The sequence below is a fragment of the Bacillus rossius genome, chromosome 2, assembly GCF_032445375.1.
Source record: "Bacillus rossius redtenbacheri isolate Brsri chromosome 2, Brsri_v3, whole genome shotgun sequence".
Lineage (NCBI taxonomy): Eukaryota > Metazoa > Arthropoda > Insecta > Phasmatodea > Bacillidae > Bacillus > Bacillus rossius.
The window spans coordinates 110963542-110989578 of record NC_086331.1 but is presented as its reverse complement, the minus strand read 5'-3'; the positions used below and the strand labels follow the sequence as shown (position 1 = coordinate 110989578).

The 26037-nt window shown below is 35.7% G+C and overlaps 1 protein-coding gene across 1 annotated transcript in view; it reads right to left on the bottom strand.

Moving 5' to 3' along the window:
* LOC134529613 (eukaryotic translation initiation factor 3 subunit C) overlaps positions 1-11527 on the bottom strand; it is a 98176-nt gene extending 86649 nt beyond the window's left edge. The window contains exon 1 of the mRNA XM_063363899.1: positions 11420-11527. The gene's annotated coding sequence lies outside the window, so the exon portion shown is untranslated. The remainder of the gene's footprint in view (positions 1-11419) is intronic.
* Positions 11528-26037: the final 14510 nt, after the last annotated feature.

Below are 26037 nucleotides of genomic sequence, written 5' to 3'. Positions count from 1 at the left end.
TGTAAGAGAGGAGCAACCTTTGATAATAAAATTTGGTATGTTATCAGGTCCTGTGGACAATGAAGATTTTAAGGTTTTTATACTCCAAAGGACTAGACTAACTGAGATACTAGACATAGGAATATTGTATCAACTACAAGTGTAAATATATTGGTTATTTTTGTTATTAGGAGTTACATATACACTTGAAAAATATTCAGCAAAGCAATTCACAATTAAATTATTATTATTATCCGTAATTGAGTCATTAATTTTAATTGAGGGATGCTGACTATAACCCTTTCTCATTATTTTAACATAATTCCAAAAATTTAAGGGTTTTGTTTAATTTTGTTGTTAATATTACAAAGCCAGTTTGTTTTATCTCTACGCAGAAGTGATTTAGTTTCCTTGCGGTAATCTGAGAATTATGAATAGTAAAACGGATTCAGATTTCGTTTATATAATTTATGATAGTGCAATTTCTTCTTAAGAGATTTTATTAGCTGGTTATAATACCATAGGGGATACTTCGTAGCCGTTTTAATAGTAGTAGGTACATATAATTCTATGAGATCATTCATTGTACAAGTTAAGTAGTCAACCATGGTATTAATATTTTTATAATTGTATAAAACTGACCAGTCATGGTCCCTAAGAGCAATAAAAAGGCCGAGGTAGTCACCAATCTTATAGTTTTTATATGACGACGATGTATTATCGTTTATTGACATATCATCAAATTGGAAGGTTATCTCTAATGCAGGATGAAAACTATCTTCTTTAACAAGTGGTTCCAGAGCTTTGCTAACCAGACATAATTCCATATTAGTAAAACATACGTCCAAGAGTTGGTCCGAAGGTTGAGTATGATTAAGCTGAGTTAAACCTCTTGCTGATACAAAGTTGATTAATGATCTGGCTTTCAACTTAACATTTGATTGAACTATATTTTGGTTATACAGTTGAGACCAGTCAATGCCTGGAACATTAAAATCACCAATTATTATTAAAGAGACATCAGAATTCACAAACTTATCTTCAAGGGCTTCAAAGTATGATGCATAAACTGAAGGAGTTGTTTGAGGGGGAATGTAAATATTCCCATTTGTTAAATGTTTATCATGTGTTTTTAAATTTATCCAGCCGCTTCAATTCCTGGGTAGTCATATTCATGTGTAGATGTTACATTTTTGAATTTATGTTTATTAACAGCAGTCAGGACACCACCACCTCTACTCTTCAAAGTTAATACAGGGTCCCTATCAGTTCTGTAAATAAGGTAATTATTGTTGAAATAATGAGAATTTAGACTATTATCGGTGAACCACGTTTCAGTTAGACATACTAAATCATCGCTTGGAAGTCAACGGAAACTGTCACATTTTCCACGGTGGCTCACTAACATTATTTTTAATGTACAGTTACAAACATTACCAAGCTCGTTGTTCAGGTCACACTGTTGCAACATATAATATATTTCGATCAAATTTGAATATTTCAACTACAGGCGGCAGCATAGGTCCAGGTGGAGCTTTACTGAATTTTAGTGGCCACGCTGAGAGAATAAATTGTCTCTTGGCCATTTGTACCATAAGTTGCCAGCAACAGCTGGATTTTATATCATCAGAAGTAACATTGGACATTCTGAGCGATGAAATGTTTGGTTTGAGCAAATGAAGGTGTTTGTTCTGGGAGTTTTGTTTTTGTCATGCAAAATTTCTTGGTCGGAAGACGGCAGCCATTGTGCTTCGTATATTAAAGGTTAGGAAAAATATAATTTGTTAAAAGCTCTACACATTTTTGAAAGTATTTATTTCTTTCATAAATCATTGCTGTCTGAGGAGAAAGTTTAGCATTTTTAAGTCCACACAAATCACCCATTGATGTTCACGATACCTTATCTATATGTTTCTTTATGTGCTATATATTTCATTTCAAGCTTTGCTTTGAGCTATCGATAAATCGGCACCAATCATCTGGAAAATATTCAGAAAGACTCATTTCTTCCAGAAGTCCTCTAATATCATGACAAAACACAAGATTTTCTTCCTAAGAGAAGAATGATAACAGACCCTTTTCTCTTGTACGGTAAAAAGTATTTTTGGTTCCTTGTTCCAGGAAAATTTTTTCCTTCAACCTGGAAGCCAGTAATTCAAAAGCTTCTATTGACAGGTTAACATCTCTCACCAGTTCATTTAACTATTCATGGTTGAAACGTTGAGGAATTGTTGATATCTCCTCATAATCACTGTCACCTTCATTAGTATCATAAGGGTGATTATAAGGACAACACTCATCCTCAGAAAGCTCTGGAAGCTGGTGAAATGCTGGGATCGGTACTTCCTCTGAGTGAGGGACCGGGCATCATGCAGACACTAAATCAGGATAAGTCCACTTGCTCCGGTTGTTTCGATTGATTCCTGTAATATTTACTAGACAGAAATAACAGTCTTTGATGTGGTTTTTGGGTACTCTCCAAACCATCGGTAAGTACGCCGAATTTCAAACTTTTTCTTTTCCTGCTAGTCCACCGGCATAAATGTTCTTGCATGTTTTACAAACCTGATGCAGTGCCCAGGATTTATCCTGATCACCAAGCTTAATACCAAAGTAGCGATGATAAGCTCTCTTTACAAGGTCACTAACAGTCTTTCTGTTACATTTTAATGTGTATTCTTCGCATATGTAGCAAAACACATCAGGATGATTTACACAACTTGTTCTACTGGAACTCATTTTTTATCAATTTCAATCTATCCTGCACAGCTAAAACTCACAAACTGACCTCAAATTTAGTTGAAGCATTGAAATAAAGGATGGGATCCTGGGGTATCCCAGTGATGAAGTGGAATTCCCAGTCTGGGGTCATTCCATGTCAAATCAACACACCCATTTTACCTCACCATCTCAGGTTATTATGAAATTTTGCACAGATGTTACCTCCATACAGACTAACAAAAATATAAAATTTTAGAATGATGTATCCATCCGTTTTGAAAATATTGCTTTGTAAATTTTTGAAAAAACACTCAAAATCGCACGACAGGCATATTTTAAAATTACCATAACTCTTCTCCAAATTAAGTTAGAAAGGTGAGACAGGTGTCATTTTTCAGCATTTGGTATGGCCTTTTATGTGACATGTAACACAATAATGACTAGAAAAAAAATCATTTCAAAATAATTTTTAAAATTTAAATTTATAATTTTGGAAAATTGCATTTTTAATTTTTTTCAAAAACTCTATAAAATTTTTTGTACAAATATTAAATTGTCTACAAAGTTTCAAAGTGGAGAGTTAATGGGTTCATAGTAAAATTAATTGAAAACAAAGGCCCTTTTTGTCAAACCTCAGGTTAAATGTTGGCAGCAAAGGAAAGCATAACAGAATACAGTAAAATCTTGTTGTAAAATACACAAAAAAAATCAGATAATTATATTCTGTACACTGAAAGTATCTTAAACTGAACAATTTTTTAATTAAATTTTACAGGGAATTTAATTCAAATTAAAAATACTTTACGCTGAAGTACAATATATGCAAGATTCCCCTGCACAATAATTTAAAATTAGAAATAAATTGAAGAAAGGAAATTAGCACTCACATGTTTGATTGCAATTTTCAATTACAGTACTTGAAAAATTCCTCATTGGTTTTTAAAGTGTCAGTTTCAGATAGCACATAAATTCTTCCAGTTGGTGTCACAGGATTTACTGTACATAACACATCTGTGAGAGGAATCCATAATACATCTGGTTTCCCTGGATAAGAAAAGGATGGTGATGATCCAGCAGGGTGGAGAAATGTTACTTTTCACTTCATCAATTTCTTCGTTTTTCTCCATAACATAAGCTAGCCACCAGTTCTTGTCATATACAACTGCAGTATAGCCCTTTACGTCTCCTATTTGCGGTTTGTCTAGTGATCTTGTAACAGTTACTTGTGATGAATGTGTAGCTCCAGAAAATATTTTCACAGTAATTTTTTATGTGCTTGAGTCAGGTATAAATGCATGATATTGCTGAGTTCCTTGGATGGTAATTGCCTGATTGAAACAATCTTTTAAAAATATTTCTGACTATGTAATCCTCTTGTGTAGTGAAAGTGAAATTAATACCAGAAATATTTTCTACTGCCCATTCATAAAGCTGGAAAGGGGTCAAGATCTGGTTTTCGCAGGGCCGTTGCAAGCTAGCTTTAGCTGCTAATCTCTTAACCGTACCTCCAACTCCATTGCAAGGCCCTTTACCGTGAGCTGTGGCTGAAACATGCCATTCAGCTGATATGTTGAAGTCTTGCTTGTGAAAACACAAATTGATGAAATTTTTCTTATTTTTATATTGGGCAGCAGACCCATCTGAAAAGTAAAAGAACTTATGAGGAACGTTTTTAAATTTTGTAATCAAAAAAGCAACCAAATTTCTTTGAAATGTGTAAACAGCAACTGTATTGTGCTCTAGGCAGTCAGAAATTACAACGTAGTTCAAATGTTCAATTCTTTTTTCTCCTTTATAATATATCACAAACGGGTGAACTGTGGCATGTCCCTTAGTCCAGTGGTAAGTCTGGGCTTCATCTTGTACAACCATACTGTAGTTTTCTGAAAAGTCGAGTGTGATGGCAAATTCAGATTCTTTTAAATTTTCCTTTAAGTGATTCATGAAAGAGGTCTGTTGTTTTGCAATAAAGTTGTGGCGGACTAAGGGTGACACCTTGTCACAGAGTAAATCTATGAAATCTGCTGATGATTTCTGCAGTGTCTCTAAATTGCAACGATCAACTAAAATCCACTGCCGAAATGTGATCTTTCGTATCAAGTGCTCTTCAAATGACTTCTCAAGGACGGTCCGTATTGCTGCAGTACCAGGACAATATGTACAATGTCCAATATTGCAATCTATTGTTGGTGGATTGCATACCATTTTTGGTAGGCAATGTTTGTAGGTTTTGAATTCTCCATTTGTTAAATCACATAATCTTGCATTTTCGATCATCAATTTGACATTTTGATGGATTGTACATACACACACTGCATATGTCCCACTAGAACCCGCTAAAATACAATGCTTTGGACGAAGCTCTGCAAATTATGAAAAACCTATTTTAATATTTGGAAATTTCTCCTTGAATAAAGTGTATCCCTCTTTCAGATTGCACAAAATAAGTCTTTTTGATATTTTTGATTTATTTTTATTAGGTTCAGTGACTGTTATGCAGTCTTTAACACCAGGCATCGCTCTACTGACTTCATCATTTTCATAAAATAAATGTACAGCTTCAGCTAAATCTTCTGAGAGGTGTTTGCCTGGTTTGGGGTTAGGACTTTCTAACATTCCTTTTTCAGCCAAGAGTTTTTTTGATTGTCGTACCATGTAGTTTGGCGCATCAAACTCTTGCGTTATTTTTCTAACTCCCCAATTTGATGGTAAACAGGTTAATATCATTAACTTCTTGCTCCTACTAGTAGAACTCAAGAAATTGGCTTTGAAGTTTAGCAAAACTGATTCCTCTAAATCTTCACCATCATCCTCAGAGAAATTATCTGGCAACTCAAAAAGTTTCCTTTTGATTGTGGAGTCAATTGTTTTAATTTTTCTGGCTGCATAACTTTTTGATTTGAATTTTTTCCTATTAAGAGAAGATTCTCCTAGCCCTCGTAGTGAAATATTTAATGAACCAATCACCTCTGAGGATGCAGAAAAACTGGGATCTTTATCAGAATCTGAACTTGATTCGTTATCCTGGTGAGTAGTAGAAGAAGAAGAAGCAGCAGCAGTTTGCAATGTTGTAATTTCTATTCTACAGCTATCACAAATTTTTGCTCCCTTTGGCAATCCAGAAAACAAACTGCACATCCAAATAGTAACATTCCTTAATTTTCTTTTTTCCCTAATGTTGTGATTGCTTTTTTTTAATGAATTAGAACACTGTAACTTCAAAAATGATTCACTGAGGGCCATTTCTTACCGTAAACTGCCCACCTTTTCATAGGGTTTCAGTCACTATCATGATGAACACATTAGGAACCATTTTAAAAATAAATATCAACATTCTCAATTCAGAATGCATAAACTCCACTAATAATATAAATCAAATGGTCACTTTTTATATAGGCGTAGCACTGATACTTGTACTAACAACTTTGATACTACATCAAAACAATAAAGACTCCTAGCATAAACTAGCTGAAACCACTACTGTACAGTACTCTGAAAGAGCTAGGGGGGAATCCCAGGGCAAAGCAAGGGTATCACAGAGCTAAGGGAATCCCAAGGCAATGCAAGGAGAATCCCAAAGTAAGGGGAATCCCAAAGCAAATTGAGGGGAATCCCCAGTAGCTGGATGCTTGTCTGAACTAATTTTGAAATCCTGTATCAGAGACAAGCAAAGTGTAGCACTAGAATTAATAACAATTGTGTTATTAGTGATTTTTAATCAATTTTATGTGTTTATACTTTCAACATAACTTTTTATAATTATAAAAATGGTTAAATATCATAATTGGGTAAAGTAAAGTATTGATATAATTACAATTACCAATTAATTTTACTATGAACCCATTAACTCTCCACTTTGAAACTTTGTAGACAATTTAATATTTGTACAAAAAATTTTATAGAATTTTCGAAAAAAATTAAAAATGCACTTTTTCCAAAATTTTAAATTTAAATTTTGAAATTTTTTTTCTTCTAGGCATTATTGTGTTACATATCACATAAAAGGCCATACCAAATTCTGCAAAATGACACCTGTCTCACCTTTCTAACTTAATTTGGAGAAGAGCTATGGTAATTTTAAAATATGCCTGGCGTGCATTTTTGAGTGTTTTTTTCGAAAATTTACAAAGCAATATTTTCAAAACGGATGGATATATCATTCTAAAATTTTATATTCTTGTTAGTCTGTATGGAGGTAACATCTGTGCAAAATTTCATCAAAATCTGCGATGGTGAGGTAAAAATTTTATTAAAAGTGTGTTGATTTGACATGGAATGACCCTCTGGGGTATCCCTGTAACGAAGTGGCTTGAGTCTAGCAGGCAGTTTCATTTCTTTTTTTCAAACTTATCTCAAAAAGTAGACCTGTTAGAAAAAAAATTTCATATTTAGATTCAGCACCCCAATATGGATAAAGACAGTTACAAAATCCTAGGCAAAGAAGAAAAAATTTTTTGTTGGCCTGTGTTATTTTGAAACAAAATGATTATACATCAATTAGTTACTAAAAAATCGTAATGTTTTTCTTGGTTTCCTGTATCGTAGATTTTAGTTTGCCACTTTCATTAATATTGTAAACAAACTAAAAAAAAATAATACAAAAGCAATTATGTAGATAAAAATGGGTATACATATCCTATATGAAAAAAATTTACATACTAAATAAAAAAGTCAATCTTTATTAGAGTAGGTCATAGGCTAAAATATATCACAAACACTTGCTTCAGCAGGCCAGGTGATCATGGCAAGGCTTGTGCATTCCTTCCTGGAAAGCACTTGTTGATGGGACGCCCCGAGGTTGTGACACATCACCAGAGGCAAGCCTGCTTAGTTGACCACACTGGCAAGATTATCCTTCCTCCAAGCCAGGCCCAGCTCAACATGGTCCATTGCATTAGCCTTGCAGCGGCCTTATTCAATCTTTTAGTAATTTTAATAGTTTTCATTTCAATATTTCCTTGTTTTTAATGTTTTTACTCAAAAATTTCCAGAAATGCATTGCTCTTCCCCATATTGAGCATTTCGGATTCAAAAGGAGATTGAAAGACTTATTCCCCAGGTTAATTAACCCGTCATTGGTCGCATTGTAATATGTTACACCAGTGGTCGCGCATGAGCATTTTGTTCACAGACTTAATTTTACGATTAGAGTCGTGCTTAACCACTTTTAAAAGGCCAAATATTTTACTTATTGCAAATGAAACAACTTTGCTTGTTTAAATAATATTTATTATAATTATCACATAATTTAAAATTTTTTTTTTACATAAATCATCATCAGAATAAACTATTTGGATGTATACTGAAATTCCTTCGTCCGGCCTATGAATACATCAACAATAAATGCAGTAGTTTTGGAAGCAAAACAGAAAATCACACATTTACTACTTCATGATTTTCTAGCAAAAAAAATATTAAATCTACTGAGTCTTTTGAGGGCACACTAATTTATGTTATACATTTGAGACTATGACTAATAGAACACACACTATGCAATAGAGAATTTCTATTTCAAAATTAACTGCTTTCATGGAAATTTACATTTTATAACACCTAACTCTATTAGGATTTTTCAACATTTTGGTCAAAATTTTGATCATTGGCGGCTGCTTGGTTTTCAGGTGGTAAACTCTACGGCAACCATGGTGGAACTTCTGTAAATACAAAGCACAGAATATATATCACATTACTGAAAATTCTAGTAAAAAATAAAGTAGATTCATAAAACTATGGAAAGACTATAATTACATATCTTCCTCTGGAATTCCTAAGAGTTTTTCCAAAATTATAAAATCTTGTCTAACTTCTATGCAAATTCAGCTTTTCAGCATACATATTCAAAAGTAATTTCTTATTTTGATACGAAAATCAACAATTTTGTAACAAAATGATAATGTTTTCTATAATTGATGTTTTATGTAATATTTTTTTTTGTATTTTCAATCAAAATATTGATACTTATAACATGACTTACCTGTTCTGGAACATTCAGCGATTTGTTGAAGAGCCAAAGCCACAATGTTATTCTCCCAATTCATTTCAATAAGTAATACCACGAATCATTAGATTTAGTCTCACGAGAATATATTCCACGACTAAACACAGCACTTTGCAAACCGAACTGTCGTCACAATTGTAGCAACGCGATTGGTCGCACTGTGAGCAAACTGCTCATGCGGCGTGCATGCCTGTAAACGATATCTTATCTCAAGACCAAGTATTAGTTACATTCTGTCAGCCACCTAGTGATTAAAAAGGAAGGTTCAAAACTCAGCTAGAAAAAAGGACACCTCCCCACAGCAATAAAAACAATAACAGTAAAACATTATTTCTGAGGGTGAGCAAAATGCTCATAGCGCGACCAATGACGAGTTAAGAAACATTAGTGGTATCTAAAACTATGGTTTTCGGAATTTTTTTTTCTGTGAAAAGAGACTGTTGTAAAAAATTACAAAAATAACATATTGTTAATAGTATATGTAAGTAATTAAAATTAATGTTGGTAAATACATGAAAAAATTAAAAATCTTGACTATTAAAATTTTTCTTTTAACAATACACCTTAATCTCATGCAAACTTCTTTCAAACAATTCAAAATATTAACATTGCCCTCCAGGAGCATACACAATTTCTTTTCTAGAAAAAATGGAGGGTGGGGGGGGGGGGGGGGGGGGGGCGATATAGAACCACTTTACCCGCTGCTTGCTTTCAAACTCCTTCCATTCATTGGTGAGAATGATTGAGGTAATTATTCTGTAATCACATATCCAGGTTCATAGGTTAATCCTGATGGCATGATCATGTATACATTGATCCAGTGGTAGATATAATGCTTGCTGTTTTAATTTAGGGTAAATATGTAGTTTAGCAGTATTTGCAAGAAAAAAATGTTAAAAACCCGAAAATACTTTTATTCTATGCTTTTTAACTTCCTTTTTTCATTAAACCCGGCGGAGATAAGAAATTCCAAATACTTTAGGAGATATTGAATTTTTTAATCTTCATATTTGGGCGATATTTGTTAAAAAAAATTTAAAAATTCCGAAAATACATTTATTAGCCTATATGCTCTTTGACTTCCTCTTTTCATGAAACCCGACGGAGATAAGAAATTCCAAATACTTTAGGAGATAAAGAATTTTCTAATTTCCATCACAATACCTGTGCATTCATGCGGCATACACCATTGTTTATTGTTTACGCATATGAACGACATCATTTTATACTAATGGCAAAGGAATTGTACCCGCCTCTAAGTTAGGTGAGTTTTTAACGTTTCAAACTTTAATGTTTTATTTGTTTTGGATATTGTTGCGCAAGTAATAAGTAAAAAAAAATATGACGAGAGTTTTTACTGTTCATCCTTTGTCCCGGTTTGTTAGGTCAAGTCAGTTACATTATAAATACTTTAAAACTAAACAACCATTAAAATTAATTCATATTATTTTTAATGTTAGCTTAGTTTGAAAGTATTTATAATGTAACTGACCTGACCTAATCGACCATTTTAATTAATTACGCATTCATGAACACATGGGAATAAAAAGAATGGCCACGGTCGAATGATTGCACAGGTCTTTTATGCAAAATAAAAACGGCGATATCTCCTAAAGTAATTGGAATTTCTTATCTCCGCCGGGTTTAATGAAAAGAGGAAGTTAAAGAGCATAGAATAAAAGTATTTTCGGATTTTTACATTATTTTTCAGAAATACCGCTAAACTACATATTTACGCAATTTAGTACATCGAAAGATCCTGGACATAGTAAAAATTTGAATATCACAATACAAACTAATTATGACAGGTCTTGTGCAAATTGGATACATGAAACGGAACTTTTACCATAAAAGATTTTTTAGGATTTCAGGGGGGGTATTTACTCCCCATTGGACCCCTCTTGCAAGAACCTCGCTGCCCTCTTCAGACAATAACCAAACTATGATCTAAGCAATACAACATATAAAACACTCTTCCCATAAAAAAATTATATTCCTTTATATTTAACTTAAGATATAATTTATTGTTATATCACAATAATTTAGTTACATGTAGAATCTTTTGACGTACTAAATTAAAACAGCACGTATCAGTACCACAGGATCCAAATGTACATGATCAAGGGATCAACTTGGATGCGTGATATGGAACTTTAACCAATGGAAGAGCTCACTATTGCCTAGCTAATTCGTACAGATCCATCTCCATCTACATGCTACTGCAAAACCTCTGTTCTGTAAGAACCATCTCCGTTTACGTGATCAGTCTCCGTTTCCGTGGCATTGTGGAACAGGCCTAAACCTTCATAAGTACAAAAACTTGCACTATTTTAATGCCCATTTTAGAAAAAAGGTGGTATTAATCGTGGATACCAATTAGAATTACTTCGTTAATCTATCCCAATTAATTCTAAAAACAACTACAAAGTAATTTATACGATGACATATGGTCTGGTCTCATACTTTGGTAAAGCTAAAATTAAATAGTATTTAAAATGTTGTTAGCCATTGGAATTATAAAATAGTTTTATTCTAAAACCATACTAACTTTCCTATTAAATATATAAATATAACGTACTATTGTTTACAAATCTCACATATTAGTGAAGATACGTAAAGTTGAAAAATTAATTAATCTACTTCATTCAATTCACGCGTAACATCAGTGTGAATTTATATGCATGCACCTGCATAAATATATTATTATATTTCAAACCTTACCTAATAAAAATTAGTTACAATAAGCAAACTGCGGTTACACGCCGCACTATAAAACTTTTTAGGTTAGGAAATAATTGCTGTTTACATTGTACGCATAGAAAACTGAAGGTAAAGAATAGAAAGTCCAATGTTAACAACTGAGAAACAAGTTTCAACGCTCAAAGCGGAAGTTCAGTGAAATAAAACTTATGCGGCAAGTGCAAGAAAGACACATTTGAACGCTAATTTTTACATTGGTTTGTTTATTATCTGCCGCGTAAAAATACACATAAACAAACACAAACACAGAAGCACTCGTTTGGAAAAAGAGGGGATTGTCTGTAAAGTCGGTTTACGGACGATAATTTTACGCGATAATGTCATAAGAAAACATTCATGAAAAATTGGATACTTTCTAATTTTCAACTATTATTTACAGTTTTTGCTAATTTAATTTAAATAATTTGCTTAAAGATAATCACAAACAATTAGTTATAGAAATAAATTGAAATCAAATCAATGTCAATAAATTGTTAATTTGAAATGACGAAATTGGACAAATAAATCAAATTTTTTAAATTTCTGCTTTTAAAATGCCCGCCTTAACCTGTTTTATATTATAAAAGATTTTCTCGCATGGTGGTTGGCCGGTTCTGGCACGCTCGCCTCAGGTGAAATGTGACAATGAGTCATGCTTTTTCGTACGTGCAGCCGGCGTTCATCGATTTATAAGACGTTATCATGTCAAAAATTAACCTGCTTTGACAGGTGATTTCAGCTGAAAAATTGGTATAAAATAAGAACGAGACATATTGATACACAATAAGTTGCATAGTGTGCTCATCATTATTTGTTTTGATTATAACTGAACAAATATTTTTTAAATTCAAAGGTCGGTTTGCACAATCAGGACTGTTAGAATTTCTCTATTTGATTAACCTGCAAAATGTTTGGTTACACTTTACTTACCTGACTCTCCAGCGGCCCTTAAAGTTCGTCTAAGAAAGTACCACCATATCTGAAAAAATAAACCCTGTTGCTCAACCAAAAAAAAAAGTATGTTATTAGGGTCTATGAAATGTTGTGATTGTAATAAAAAAATTTTACAAAATTATTGTATTGAATATTACAGTTATCCTGAATTATTGATTGTTACAAGACTAGTACCTAATGGACACCAAATGTCTTATTTTCAATTTGAAGCTTAAATAGGACACTAAATAGTTTTTTTTTTAATATATGAAATGATCCACCAAATATTGTAGTAGAACAATATAGGAAACTCAGGCCTTTAAACATGGCGAATGCTGGCGACACCTGACTGCAGCGATCCTAGTGGCTCAGTCTGAATAACGCCTGCGAAATTCAAATTCCCTTGTATTATGGCCAATTTCACTATTCTGTCTGTGAGAGTTGGCAATCCTGACAACAAGTGAGTGAGAGAGGAAGTAGTGTGGAGGATGTGTTTTTGGAAGCATGGTAGAGAGAGTTGAGTGTAGAACTGAAGATGTTGGAATTGTAAACGTAGTGAATAAAGAGTTTGGTGCTAAGTGGGATATCATTATTTATATTATTGACAGGTTATGGGCCCAGATACGTAAATGTATTAGGTGAATACTGTTGTGTTGAGGAACCTAGCGCGCGCTCAAATTTATCAAAATGGCAGATAAGGTCGAGACGAGCAACATTCAGAAGTTTGACGGGAATAATTTTTCACAGTGGAAATTCCAAATCGTGTGTGCTCTTAAGGCAAAAGGATTGTTTGACGTTGTGAATGGGACGTCTAAAAGGCCGGCAGATGAAGAAAAGCAGGAAACTTGGTTAAGAAGAGACGCAAATGCTATGTTTGTATTGACTTCTGCAATGGAGTTCAAGCAAATAGCTATCATAGAAAATTGCTCTACATCATTTGAAATTATGGAAAAACTTAACTCTCTTTACCAACAAAAGTCCGAGTTTAGTAAAATGGCATTACTGGAGAAATTTCACCGTCTCAGGTTGGAGCCAGATGATTCCATAATTACTTATATTTCTATGGTAGAAACGTTAGCGAAGCAAATCAGAGAGGCTGGTGAGAGTATGTCAGAGACTGCCATTGTGACGAAAATATTAAGTACACTTCCGGAAAAATATAGAAATTTTCGTCAAGCCTGGCTGTCTACAGATGAAAGCAAACAAAACATACATAACCTTACCACCAGGCTTCTTGATGAAGAAGCTAGCCTGACGGTATCAGACGAGAGGAGTTCGGAATCGGCTCTAGCAGTGGCAAGATTCAAGAATAGGAGAAGCATTACCTGTTATAACTGCGGAAAGGAGGGGCATATAGCCCGCAGCTGTAGAGAACCTTCTCAATACAAGAACAAGTTTCATAATGCCAATAGATACAGGGGCGTAGCCAGGGGGGGGTTTTAGGGGTTAAAACCCCCCCCTTAGCACCAAATCTTTAATTAATTTCTTATTCATCACTCAAACAAATTTCATATTAAAATTAATAAAATTTTTACCATTACAATATTTAAATTTAAGTAGCGAAAACTGCTAAAATAGCACTATTTTATACCTTAAAATCCAAAATTTTCCCGGGGGAGGACCCCCGGACCCCCCCGCTTTAATACGGAGGGGGGGGGGGGGGGGGGCATGCTTCTTAACACCCCCCATTCACAAATCCTGGCTACGCCACTGAATAGATACAATGACAAGAGTGCCTTCTTTACAGTGGTGGATGAAGAAGAGGCCTGCATAGTGGATAAGAAAATTTACTGGACCATGGACAGTGGGGCTTCGTGTCACATGACATTTATTAGAGACATTTTGGAAAATTTTGTAGCTGTAAATGATACTGTAAGCCTGGGAAACAGTGCAACGCTTGAAGTGAAAGGGATGGGAGATGTCAGGATTGAAAAATGGGTGAACAATGCTTGGATCAATGGTACTATTACCAATGTACTGTATGTTCCAGAATTACGAAGAAACCTACTGTCAGAAGGGGTCATCACAAGTAAAGGTATGAGAATAGAAAAATCAGGCATGCATGTTCAAGTTTATAATCATAGTGAACTTGTAGGTGTTGGTGTAAGAGGAGAGAATAACCTCTATAACATGAAATTTAAGACCTTGAAGCCAGTTAACAGGGAAATTAATGTCACTCAAAATGAGTTTCAACTTTGGCATGAACGGCTCGGACACATTAATGTTAAGTACTTGAGTGAAGTTCCTAAGGTTATTGATGTGAGTTTTAAGGGCAAGCAAGATTTTGTTTGTGAAGGATGTATATATGGCAAGCAGCACAAACTGCCCTTCTCTCGAAACATGGTTAGGTCCTCACAGCCAGGTGAAGTGATTCACTGTGATTTATGTGGACCAATGCCTGTACCCTCAGTTCGTGGTGTCAAGTACTTTGCAATATTTAAGGATGACCATTCAGGCTTTGAGTTTGTAAGATTCTTAAGGCATAAAAATGATGTGCTATTCCAATTAAAGCAAGTGATTAGAATATGTGACACCAAGTTTGGACATAGTGTGCAGCGATTGAGAGTGGATAACGGTACAGAGTTCATCAACACTGAGTTTCAAGAGTATCTCTCAGAAAAGGGAATTGTGCTTGAAAGAACTGCCCCGTATACTCCTGAACAAAATGGCAGGATCGAAAGAGAAAACAGAACTGTAATGGAAAGTGCAAGATCTATGATGCACTCCAGGAATGTGGCTCAGTACCTATGGGCCGAGGCAGTAAAAACAGCTGTTTATCTCTTGAATCGAACACCAACCTCGGGCTCCTCTGAAACACCATATGAGAAATGGACAGGGAAAAGGCCCTCACTAAAACATGCTCGAATTTTTGGAAGTCAGGCATACGTATTGGTACCATCACAATGTAGGGATAAATTGGCAGCAAAAAGCAAGAAAATGATCTTTGTTGGATATGATGGAGAATCAACCAATTACAGACTATATGATCCTGTGACAAGAAAGATAACAGTGTCAAGAAATGTCATATGTGAAGAAAAATTTACTCAACCTACAGATACTAGAAGTAGTGCTGGTAAGATTACAGTCGAGAGTGAGGACATGGCCGCTAACCAAGAGATGTCTCCAGAAATTGATGAACTACGATCTGAAGATGAGGATCCATTTATTGGCTTTGAAATACCTGAGGGAAACAAGGATGGGAATGAACAAGAGACCATAGATAGTGAACTGGTGACGGACATAAGATCTAAACGACAAACTCAAGTACCTAAGAAACTTATGGACTATGAACTCCATCAGATAGAAGCACTAACTGTTGGGCAATACCCCTCATCTTCAAACCCCAAGACTTTTGAAGAAGCGATGGAAAATGGGTGGGAGAAGGCAATAAAGGAAGAAATTGAAGCTCTAAATGAAAATAAAACTTGGGAACTTGTTCCTGTGCCAGAGGGGATGAATATTATAGACAGCAAGTGGGTCTTCACTGAGAAGACTGTAGATGGAAAAGTGGAGAAGAAAGCGCGATTAGTTGCCAGAGGATGTTTTCAAGAGGCTACTGAAGATCTTTATGCTCCTGTTGCTCGAATGTCCACCATACGAGTTCTATTGGCAGTTGCTGTGGAAAAGGACCTGATTATTAAACAATTGGATGTGAAGTCAGCATTCCTCAATGGGACATTGAAAGAACCAGTGTATATGCATGTTCCCAAAGGTGTTAGTAGTTTCGGTGTTTCAGGTGTATTAGAGTCAAAGGAAGAGCATGTAGTTGTATGTAAATTATCTAAGGCTTTGTATGGTTTGAGGGAAGCACCCAAATGCTGGAATGCAACATTAAATGATGCACTCTCATCTCTTGGGTTCAAACGTTCAAGTGTTGACTCATGTCTCTATTTGAGTGAGAGTGCATACTTACTGACCTATGTTGATGATATATTGATTGTGTATAAGGATGAAGAGGTTGTGTTTAACATTGTCTCAAAATTGAAGAGTAGGTTTAAGTTGAAGGAATTTCATGATAATAATCACATTGTTTTCTTGGGTATCCAGATTGACAGGATTAAGAGGGGTTTTGTCTTAAGCCAGGGCAGTCTGATTGAGAAAGTGCTTGACAGGTTTAATATGAAGGATTGTAAGCCATGTTCAGTGCCCATGGAGCCTAAGTTGAATCTTAGTACATCAAGTGTAAGTCAGGTGTGTGAGGCCCCATATAAAGAACTGTTAGGTTGCTTGATGTATATTATGTTGGGCACTAGACCAGATATTAGCTTTGCTGTTGTGTACTTTTCAAGGTTTCAAAACACATTTGATTATACTATTTGGAAGCACTTGAAAAACATACTGAGATACTTGTCTGGTACACGACATTTTGGGCTGGTATTCTTGAAGTCAGATGAGGTTAATGGTCAGATCAGTGCATATGTTGATTCAGATTATGGTAATGACATCTCTGATCGTAAAAGTGTTACTGGGTATACCGTTTTCTTCCACAACAAGTGCATAGTGTGGAGGTCAAAGAAGCAAGGTATTGTAAGTACAAGCAGTAGTGAGGCTGAGTATGTAGCAATGTCTGAGTGTATTAAGGAGTGCAAGTACATTTTTCAGTTACTCCAGGAAATAGTGACTGAAAGGTGTACCCCGGTTGTCCTATTTGATGACAGTCAATCTGCCATAAAGATGGCAAGTACATGTGAGACCAGAAGAAGTAGGCACATAGACATCAGGTACCATTTTATACGTGAGGAAGTTCAGAATGGTAATGTGAAGTTAATGTATGTAAAATCAGATGAACAGGTGGCAGATGTGTTGACAAAAAGTCTAATGAAACAAAAGTTTGTGAAATTCAGAAAAGAGCTAGGTGTCGTAGATGTGCAGGATTGGGAGAGGGTGTGAGAGTTGGCAATCCTGACAACAAGTGAGTGAGAGAGGAAGTAGTGTGGAGGATGTGTTTTTGGAAGCATGGTAGAGAGAGTTGAGTGTAGAACTGAAGATGTTGGAATTGTAAACGTAGTGAATAAAGAGTTTGGTGCTAAGTGGGATATCATTATTTATAATATTGACACTGTCACTAAACAATGTTTAAATAATAATCGTTTAAAGTTACCTGACATTTTAAACCAATTGTTAAACTTTTTGATTTCACCACTAATTTCTTGTGTTTCATTAACATCAGGTAGTTAAGCAAAGTTTAACTTTATTAAAGTTCGTTGGAAGTTCAATTACAAGCAGTGGCCATTCTATTTTGTTCGTTTTTTGGGAATATCAAGCTAAGTAAGTGAGCAAATACAGTTGATAAAGAATAAAAATTATTTTAAATAACGTACATAATAATTTTATTTTCAATTATTTATGTTCATAGAAACCTAAATTATATATATATGTATATATATGTATGTGTATATATATATATATATATATATATATATATATATATATATATTACAAACTAGCTGTAGTACCCGGCGATGCCCGGGCTGAGCACAGGCTGAAAAAAACATTTTCGAAATCAGATGTAGACAGTAATTGTCTTCATATTTTGAATGTCAAGTATGCACAACATTTCTATCGCTGGTAGAATCCGGCAATACGTTGTTTTGCCAGTGTATATTTATTTAATTCTATATATATAAATGGATGGTCAGAGTGTAATCTAGACTCTTTAAGGCACTATAGAAAAAAAAGTGGAAAAATGTAAGGTTACTGATATTGAAAAGATTCAATTATCTAGCTAATGCTCGGCATGCATTGCAATGCCTCGTTCCATTTTGTTTTGTAATTGGTTTGGTTTGAAGTAGGTATACTTACACATAGTATCTCTATCTCTCTAAATAAATATATATATCTGTATCTCTATCTACATCTATATATCTCTTTATCTCTATTTATCTCTCTATCTCTACTTATATACATCTATATCTCCCAATATCTCTACCTCTCTCCTTTAAATAAAAATATTCATACCTATCTGTATATACCACTATATAGGTCTATATATTTATTGTCACCATCTGAGCTATCTCTAGATAAGGTTACATGAATGTCATGCCCAGCAAGCTCTCAGGGGGGTACTTGGCCACGTGGCTGAAGACGACAATTAAATGAGAAAAGGATATAGACTATAACACGGTATGGGTTTATTACATAACAGTCACTCGCACATTGTGCTGCCACAGCACCCAGCCCGTTATGTTACAGTGCCGGAGCATGGCCCTGTGCACTGATAAAACCTGAGAGTGTCGGTTATAACTCGGTATGCGAAGTTAGCAGTTTAACAATGCTGCGGAGTGAAGGCCCGCAATTGGCGGTGTATGGTTACGGAATAATTAACATGTCAAGTTCGTGACGGGATACATGAACACTCTTACATGGCAGAGCACTTTAGGATGACACAACACAAATTACCTAACATTACAAACATTAAAAGAACAAATGTATCGAGTACCAAAGAATGTGCGCGGAAACTGGACATCTGCTACATCTTGCGGATAATAGAGTTCAGTTTGTTTACATATGAATCGTCACATTAACGATGTTGCGTAGGATACTAAGTGAATCGATGGTTAAGCATGGGCGAAGGCTCCCACGTTCATGTTCCTCATGTGGAGATGTGGCCTACATTAAAAGTCCCACGAAAAGAATTAATACAAATTACATTATCATTCGAAAGCATCTGCACATTTCGTCCGTGGACGGCCCAGTGCGGACGAAAGTCAAATATTTCACAAATGCAGCTTCTTGTCCGAAGATGGGCTCGCAAATGGCCTATCGAATACAAGGGTAGAAAAGCTAAAACTTACAAATGCGTGGTAATTTTTTTATTTTTGACCTCACCGGGTTCGAACCAAGTAATTTATTAACATTTAATTAATTAATTTTTTATGAAATTTTAATTTTTATCTAAATTTCTAGCATAATAATCACATATTTTCAAGATGGTGTCCATAACGAAATGTGCAACGATTATGTCATACACATCCAAGACGGCAGTGCTTAACGAAATGTGTAAAATTTCTAGAATCCAAGATGGCGATCATAACGATATGTGGAATGCTATTTTTAAAATAATTTTTATTAGAATTTTCATTAATTAATTAGTTTATAAAATTTAGGATTTTTATTAAAATCAGATAATAATTACAGATTTTCAAGATGGCGGACATGATGTCATACTATATGTCATTATATATACTTTGGCATTAGTGGTGGGAGGTCAGTCTGCCGGCATCTTCCGTGTAGGAAGGACCTGACGTCGTTTTTTTATATTTTTTCTCTCGCCGGGTACGAACCAAGGACTTTATGATGTTAGTACATTTTAAAATTATATTTAATTAAATTTTGATTAATTAATTATTTAAAAATTTAAGATTTTTTTTCATTAAAATCGGATAATAAATAAAGATTTTCAAGATGGCTGTTGTAATGGAAATTACAATGGTGACGTCATAATCCAAGATGGCGGTCATGGTATCCTAATTCCTAGAAACGTCTTACGGGAGGCTGTGGTTAAGGAATTTGAGCCGTTTTTAGGAATTTCGAAGCCATTGGCCTTTTTAAGGACTAAAACGGGAAATTTTCCTGCAAAATCGGTAATTTTTAATTTTTCAAATTTTTAAAGATTTTTGAAAGAATTTTTTTCTAAAAATCTGGAGCTTTTGGCGGATTTTGGTGAATTTTGGGAAAAATTTTAAGGTCATGGTGAAGGTCAAGGTAAAGGTCATCTAATATGGCCGCCATTACATCACAATCCAAGATGGTGGACCGGCTCCATGGCTTCTCAGTCAGAAGTCAGTGCCTGTAGGAACTATTATATTATACTGCTTTAATTTTTAATTAAATTAATTGAGTTTATGAGACCAACACAATGAACTTTTGATAAAAATGTTGTAATTTGGAAAACTCTGTCAAGTTATCAGAAACAAATATATATTTACAACTACAAGTTCTATATCAATAAAATAACTACGTTTTAGCCATATTACAGCTATAATTAATCACAAAAGCATATATTCAAAAAAACATTTCGCAACTATTAGAAAAATACACGAATGTTGACTCATGAAAGTAATGTTTTAACATTACCTCCCCTAACGTATTTAAAGTTCCTAAAGCTAAATTACTAATTTCAGTGTGCCAGCTGAAGAATAATATACACCTGACTGTCCTCCAGCACACAGTCGGGTCACCAGACTACTCAGGATCAGAGGTTCGACACCTACAGGCCAAGTTAGGGTGTTCTGGAGGTATGGTGCATGACAGGTTCACTCTGGTGGTTCTGGCCTCAGTAACACCACACTGACAAATAACTCACATGTGAACACTCTGAAACACTTAATTATTAACAACCTCACTATCAAAACTACGACTACTTGTAAAAGAACCACACGACTGCTTGTTCTCAATAATGCTAGGTACTTCAGTTTAAAATGCCCGCATCTGACAACAGGTTAGGTACACGTTAGAGCTGACAGCCAGCCTAATCTCGCAAGTAGTATATGAATGTATTTCCTGCGCCTGGCGTCTGGCGGTGGATTGATGATTGTCGTCCGCCATCTTGGATTGTGACGTCACGGCGGCCATTTTTGACTCAAAATTCCTCAAAATTGACTCAAAATGACTCAAAATTTCCCGTTTTCGAGGGAAAATTTCCCGTTTTCGAGGGAAAAATTCCCGTTTCGAGGGAAAATTAGGATTTCGAAAAACCACAAAAGTCGTTTTGCATTAAAAACCACGAAATTCCTGATAGAGGCTTAAGCATCCTTAACTCAAGCCTCAGTTAAGCCTCTTTTAGGATTATGACGTCACCGTTGCTATTTTCGTTACGCCCGCCACCTTGAAAATCCGCATTTTTTATGTTAGAAAATCGGGAAAATTTTTAAAAATCATTAAAAAAATTATTTGATCGAATTAAAAAAATATTAAAAACCACTGTTGCAGTTATCGTTACGGTCGCCATCTTGGATTATATAAATGTTACATATTTCGTTACACCCGCCATCTTGGTTGAGTAACATGTCATTCTTACACTTTACCTTACGACCACCATATTGGATCCTATTAATGTTGCAATTATCGTTATGGACGCCATCTTGAAATTTAGACGCCATCTTGTAATATAGACGCCATCTTGTAATTTAGACGCCATCTTGGAAATCCGTAATTTTTATGTTAGAAAATCGGGAAAAATTCCAAAATTCATCAAAAAAAATTAACTTTTTAGAATTCTGATTGATTATATCGATTCCCGTCCTTGGTTCGAAACCGATGAGGGCAAAAAAAATATCACATCAGATCCTTCCTCCACAGAAGCCACCTACAGACTGACCTACCACCACCAATAACAAGGTATTTACCATCAGCTGGTATGACGTCATGTCCGCCATCTTGTCTTTGTCCGCTGGAGGCCGCCATCTTGGTTTCGTCTGCTAGAGTGTGCTGACGACATGTTAGTATAATGTTCTGTTCACCATAACTTTGATCTCTTATATTGGCATTAAACTTTGTCATTGACCTTGAACTTTGACCTTGACCTTGAACTTTGACCTTGACCTTGAACTTTGACCTTGAAATTTGACCTTGTACTTGAACTTTGACCTGTCCTTGAACTTTGACCTTGACCTTGAAATTTGACCTTGACCTTTAAATTTGACCTTGACCTTGAAATTCGACTTTGTCCTTGTCTACCATCATGGATCCGTCATTTTATGTTTAGTACTTGCTAGCGGTCATTGCCATCATCATGTTTTCGTCTGCTGCTGGACACCATCTTGTGTGTACTTGTATTATAGAGTACATTTCCATCATGATAGTTTTATTCTAACCTGTTACAGTGCAGTAATCATTTATTATTACCGAGTTGCCCGCCATCTTGAAATTCGGCCGCCATCTTAAAATGATGTAATTATTTAGCTAGAAATGCGGGGAAAATACCAAAAGTCTCCGAGGAAATCAATTATTAATTTTCATATTGAATCGATGGATCCCTGTACACGGTTCGATTCTTGACCAGTGACAGTTGTAACTAATTATGAAATAAATTTTAGATTCTGTTTTCCATTACCTTTCACGGAGTTTATTAATCATTCACTCTACGAAAAAAAAAACTCAAGTCAATATACCGGACCAACGAATTAAATCAGTGCCGATTAGCCTATTATGAAAGTCTAATTTTTCAATAATCTAAATAACATATAAACCGTTCATGTACAAAGCCACACATATAGATCAATTGTCTTCAGTCCATGAGACCGAGTCATGTCATTATCAGACGTATAGGCTAGTCATTTCAGGACCACATGACCTTCGTAATCCATCATGACATTTTTATACATTCTAAAGGACCAAGTGACCTTGAAAAATATTTTAGTAACACCAAGAGGTGATAAACTAGTATATATTCAATCACTACATTTTGTACTACGCGCAATCAACAAAAAAGGAAGCACCAACAACGAAAAGACAGCACCACCAACGAAAAGGAAGCACATTTGGAAGCACCAACAAAGAAAAGGCAGCACCGCCAACGAAAAGGAAGCACATTTGGAAGCACCGACAAAGAAAAGACAGCACCGCCAACGAAAAGGAAGCACATTTGGAAGCACCGTCAACGAAAAGGCAGCACCGACAACGAAAAGTAAGCACATTTGGAAGCACTGACAACGAAAAGGCAGCACCGACAACTAAAAGGAAGCACATTTGGAAGCACCGACAACGAAAAGGCAGCACCGACAACGAAAAGGAAGCACATTTGGAAGCACCGACAAAGAAAAGGCAGCACCGCCAACGAAAAGGCAGCACATTTGGAAGCACCGACAAAGAAAAGACAGCACTGACAACGAAAAGGAAGCACATTTGGAAGCACCGACAAAGAAAAGGCAGCATTGACAACTAAAAGGAAGCACATTTGGAAGCACTGACAACGAAAAGGCAGCACCGACAACTAAAAGGAAGCACATTTGGAAGCACTGACAACGAAAAGGCAGCACCGACAACGAAAAGGATGCTTCCTTTTCGTTGTCAGTGCTGTCTTTTCTTTGTCGGTGCTTCCAAATGTGCTTCCTTTTCGTTGGCGGTGCTGCCTTTTCTTTGTCGGTGCTTCCAAATGTGCTGCCTTTTCGTTGTCGGTGCTGCCTTTTCGTTGTAAGTGCTTCCAAATGTGCTTCCTTTTCGTTGTCGGTGCTGCCTTTTCGTTGTCAGTGCTTCCAAATGTGCTTCCTTTTAGTTGTCGGTGCTGCCTTTTCGTTGTCAGTGCTTCCAAATGTGCTTCCTTTTCGTTGTCGGTGCTGCCTTTTCGTTGACGGTGCTTCCAAATGTGCTTCCTTTTCGTTGGCGGTGCTGTCTTTTCGTTGTTGGTGCTTCCTTTTTTGTTGATTGCGCGTAGTACAAAATGTAGTGATTGAATATATACTAGTTTATCACCTCTTGGTGTTACTAAAATATTTTTCAAGGTCACTTGGTCCTTTAGAATGTATAAAAATGTCACGATGGATTACGAAGGTCATGTGGTCCTGAAATGACTAGCCTATACGTCTGATAATGACATGACTCGGTCTCATGGACTGAAGACAACTGATCTATATGTGTGGCTTTGTACATGAACGGTTTATATGTTATTTAGATTATTGAAAAATTAGACTTTCATAATAGGCTAATCGGCACTGATTTAATTCGTTGGTCCGGTATATTGACTTGAGTTTTTTTTTTTTCGTAGAGTGAATGATTAATAAACTCCGTGAAAGGTAATGGAAAACAGAATCTAAAATTTATTTCATAATTAGTTACAACTGTCACTGGTCAAGAATCAAACCGTGTACAGGGATCCATCGATTCAATATGAAAATTAATAATTGATTTCCTCGGAGACTTTTGGTATTTTCCCCGCATTTCTAGCTAAATAATTACATCATTTTAATATGGCGGCCAAATTTCAAGATGGCGGGCAACTCGGTAATAATAAATGATTACTGCACTGTAACAGGTTAGAATAAAACTATCATGATGGAAATGTACTCTATAATACAAGTACACACAAGATGGTGTCCAGCAGCAGACGAAAACATGATGATGGCAATGACCGCTAGCAAGTACTAAACATAAAATGACGGATCCATGATGGTAGACAAGGACAAAGTCGAATTTCAAGGTCAAGGTCAAATTTAAAGGTCAAGGTCAAATTTCAAGGTCAAGGTCAAAGTTCAAGGACAGGTCAAAGTTCAAGTACAAGGTCAAATTTCAAGGTCAAAGTTCAAGGTCAAGGTCAAAGTTCAAGGTCAAGGTCAAAGTTCAAGGTCAATGACAAAGTTTAATGCCAATATAAGAGATCAAAGTTATGGTGAACAGAACATTATACTAACATGTCGTCAGCACACTCTAGCAGACGAAACCAAGATGGCGGCCTCCAGCGGACAAAGACAAGATGGCGGACATGACGTCATACCAGCTGATGGTAAATACCTTGTTATTGGTGGTGGTAGGTCAGTCTGTAGGTGGCTTCTGTGGAGGAAGGATCTGATGTGATATTTTTTTTGCCCTCATCGGTTTCGAACCAAGGACGGGAATCGATATAATCAATCAGAATTCTAAAAAGTTAATTTTTTTTGATGAATTTTGGAATTTTTCCCGATTTTCTAACATAAAAATTACGGATTTCCAAGATGGCGTCTAAATTACAAGATGGCGTCTATATTACAAGATGGCGTCTAAATTTCAAGATGGCGTCCATAACGATAATTGCAACATTAATAGGATCCAATATGGTGGTCGTAAGGTAAAGTGTAAGAATGACATGTTACTCAACCAAGATGGCGGGTGTAACGAAATATGTAACATTTATATAATCCAAGATGGCGACCGTAACGATAACTGCAACAGTGGTTTTTAATATTTTTTTAATTCGATCAAATAATTTTTTTAATGATTTTTAAAAATTTTCCCGATTTTCTAACATAAAAAATGCGGATTTTCAAGGTGGCGGGCGTAACGAAAATAGCAACGGTGACGTCATAATCCTAAAAGAGGCTTAACTGAGGCTTGAGTTAAGGATGCTTAAGCCTCTATCAGGAATTTCGTGGTTTTTAATGCAAAACGACTTTTGTGGTTTTTCGAAATCCTAATTTTCCCTCGAAACGGGAATTTTTCCCTCGAAAACGGGAAATTTTCCCTCGAAAACGGGAAATTTTGAGTCATTTTGAGTCAATTTTGAGGAATTTTGAGTCAAAAATGGCCGCCGTGACGTCACAATCCAAGATGGCGGACGACAATCATCAATCCACCGCCAGACGCCAGGCGCAGGAAATACATTCATATACTACTCTCGCAATCTCACCACTACAGTGCCGAGCTCCATCCACACGGCACCAAGTTAGCTGCCAACGGCCTCGGTGCCACTCCTCTGCTCCCATCCACCACACCACCGCCGATCGCGCGCGAATGATGCTGACACCTATCTCGGGCAGTGTGCACTCTCTATATACAGTACTACAGTGCTTCATAATAAAAATACATTTATATACATACAAATACCCTTATGGACTTACAAATATACAGTTACACTCCTAAATACTTTAGTCCATATCCCTTTATCCTATTAGAGACCTATACATTGGGTGGAGATGCTATATGGAGGTCTCAAATGTCAGGAGGGCAGCAGCATTGCACGTAATACTGCCTCCTTT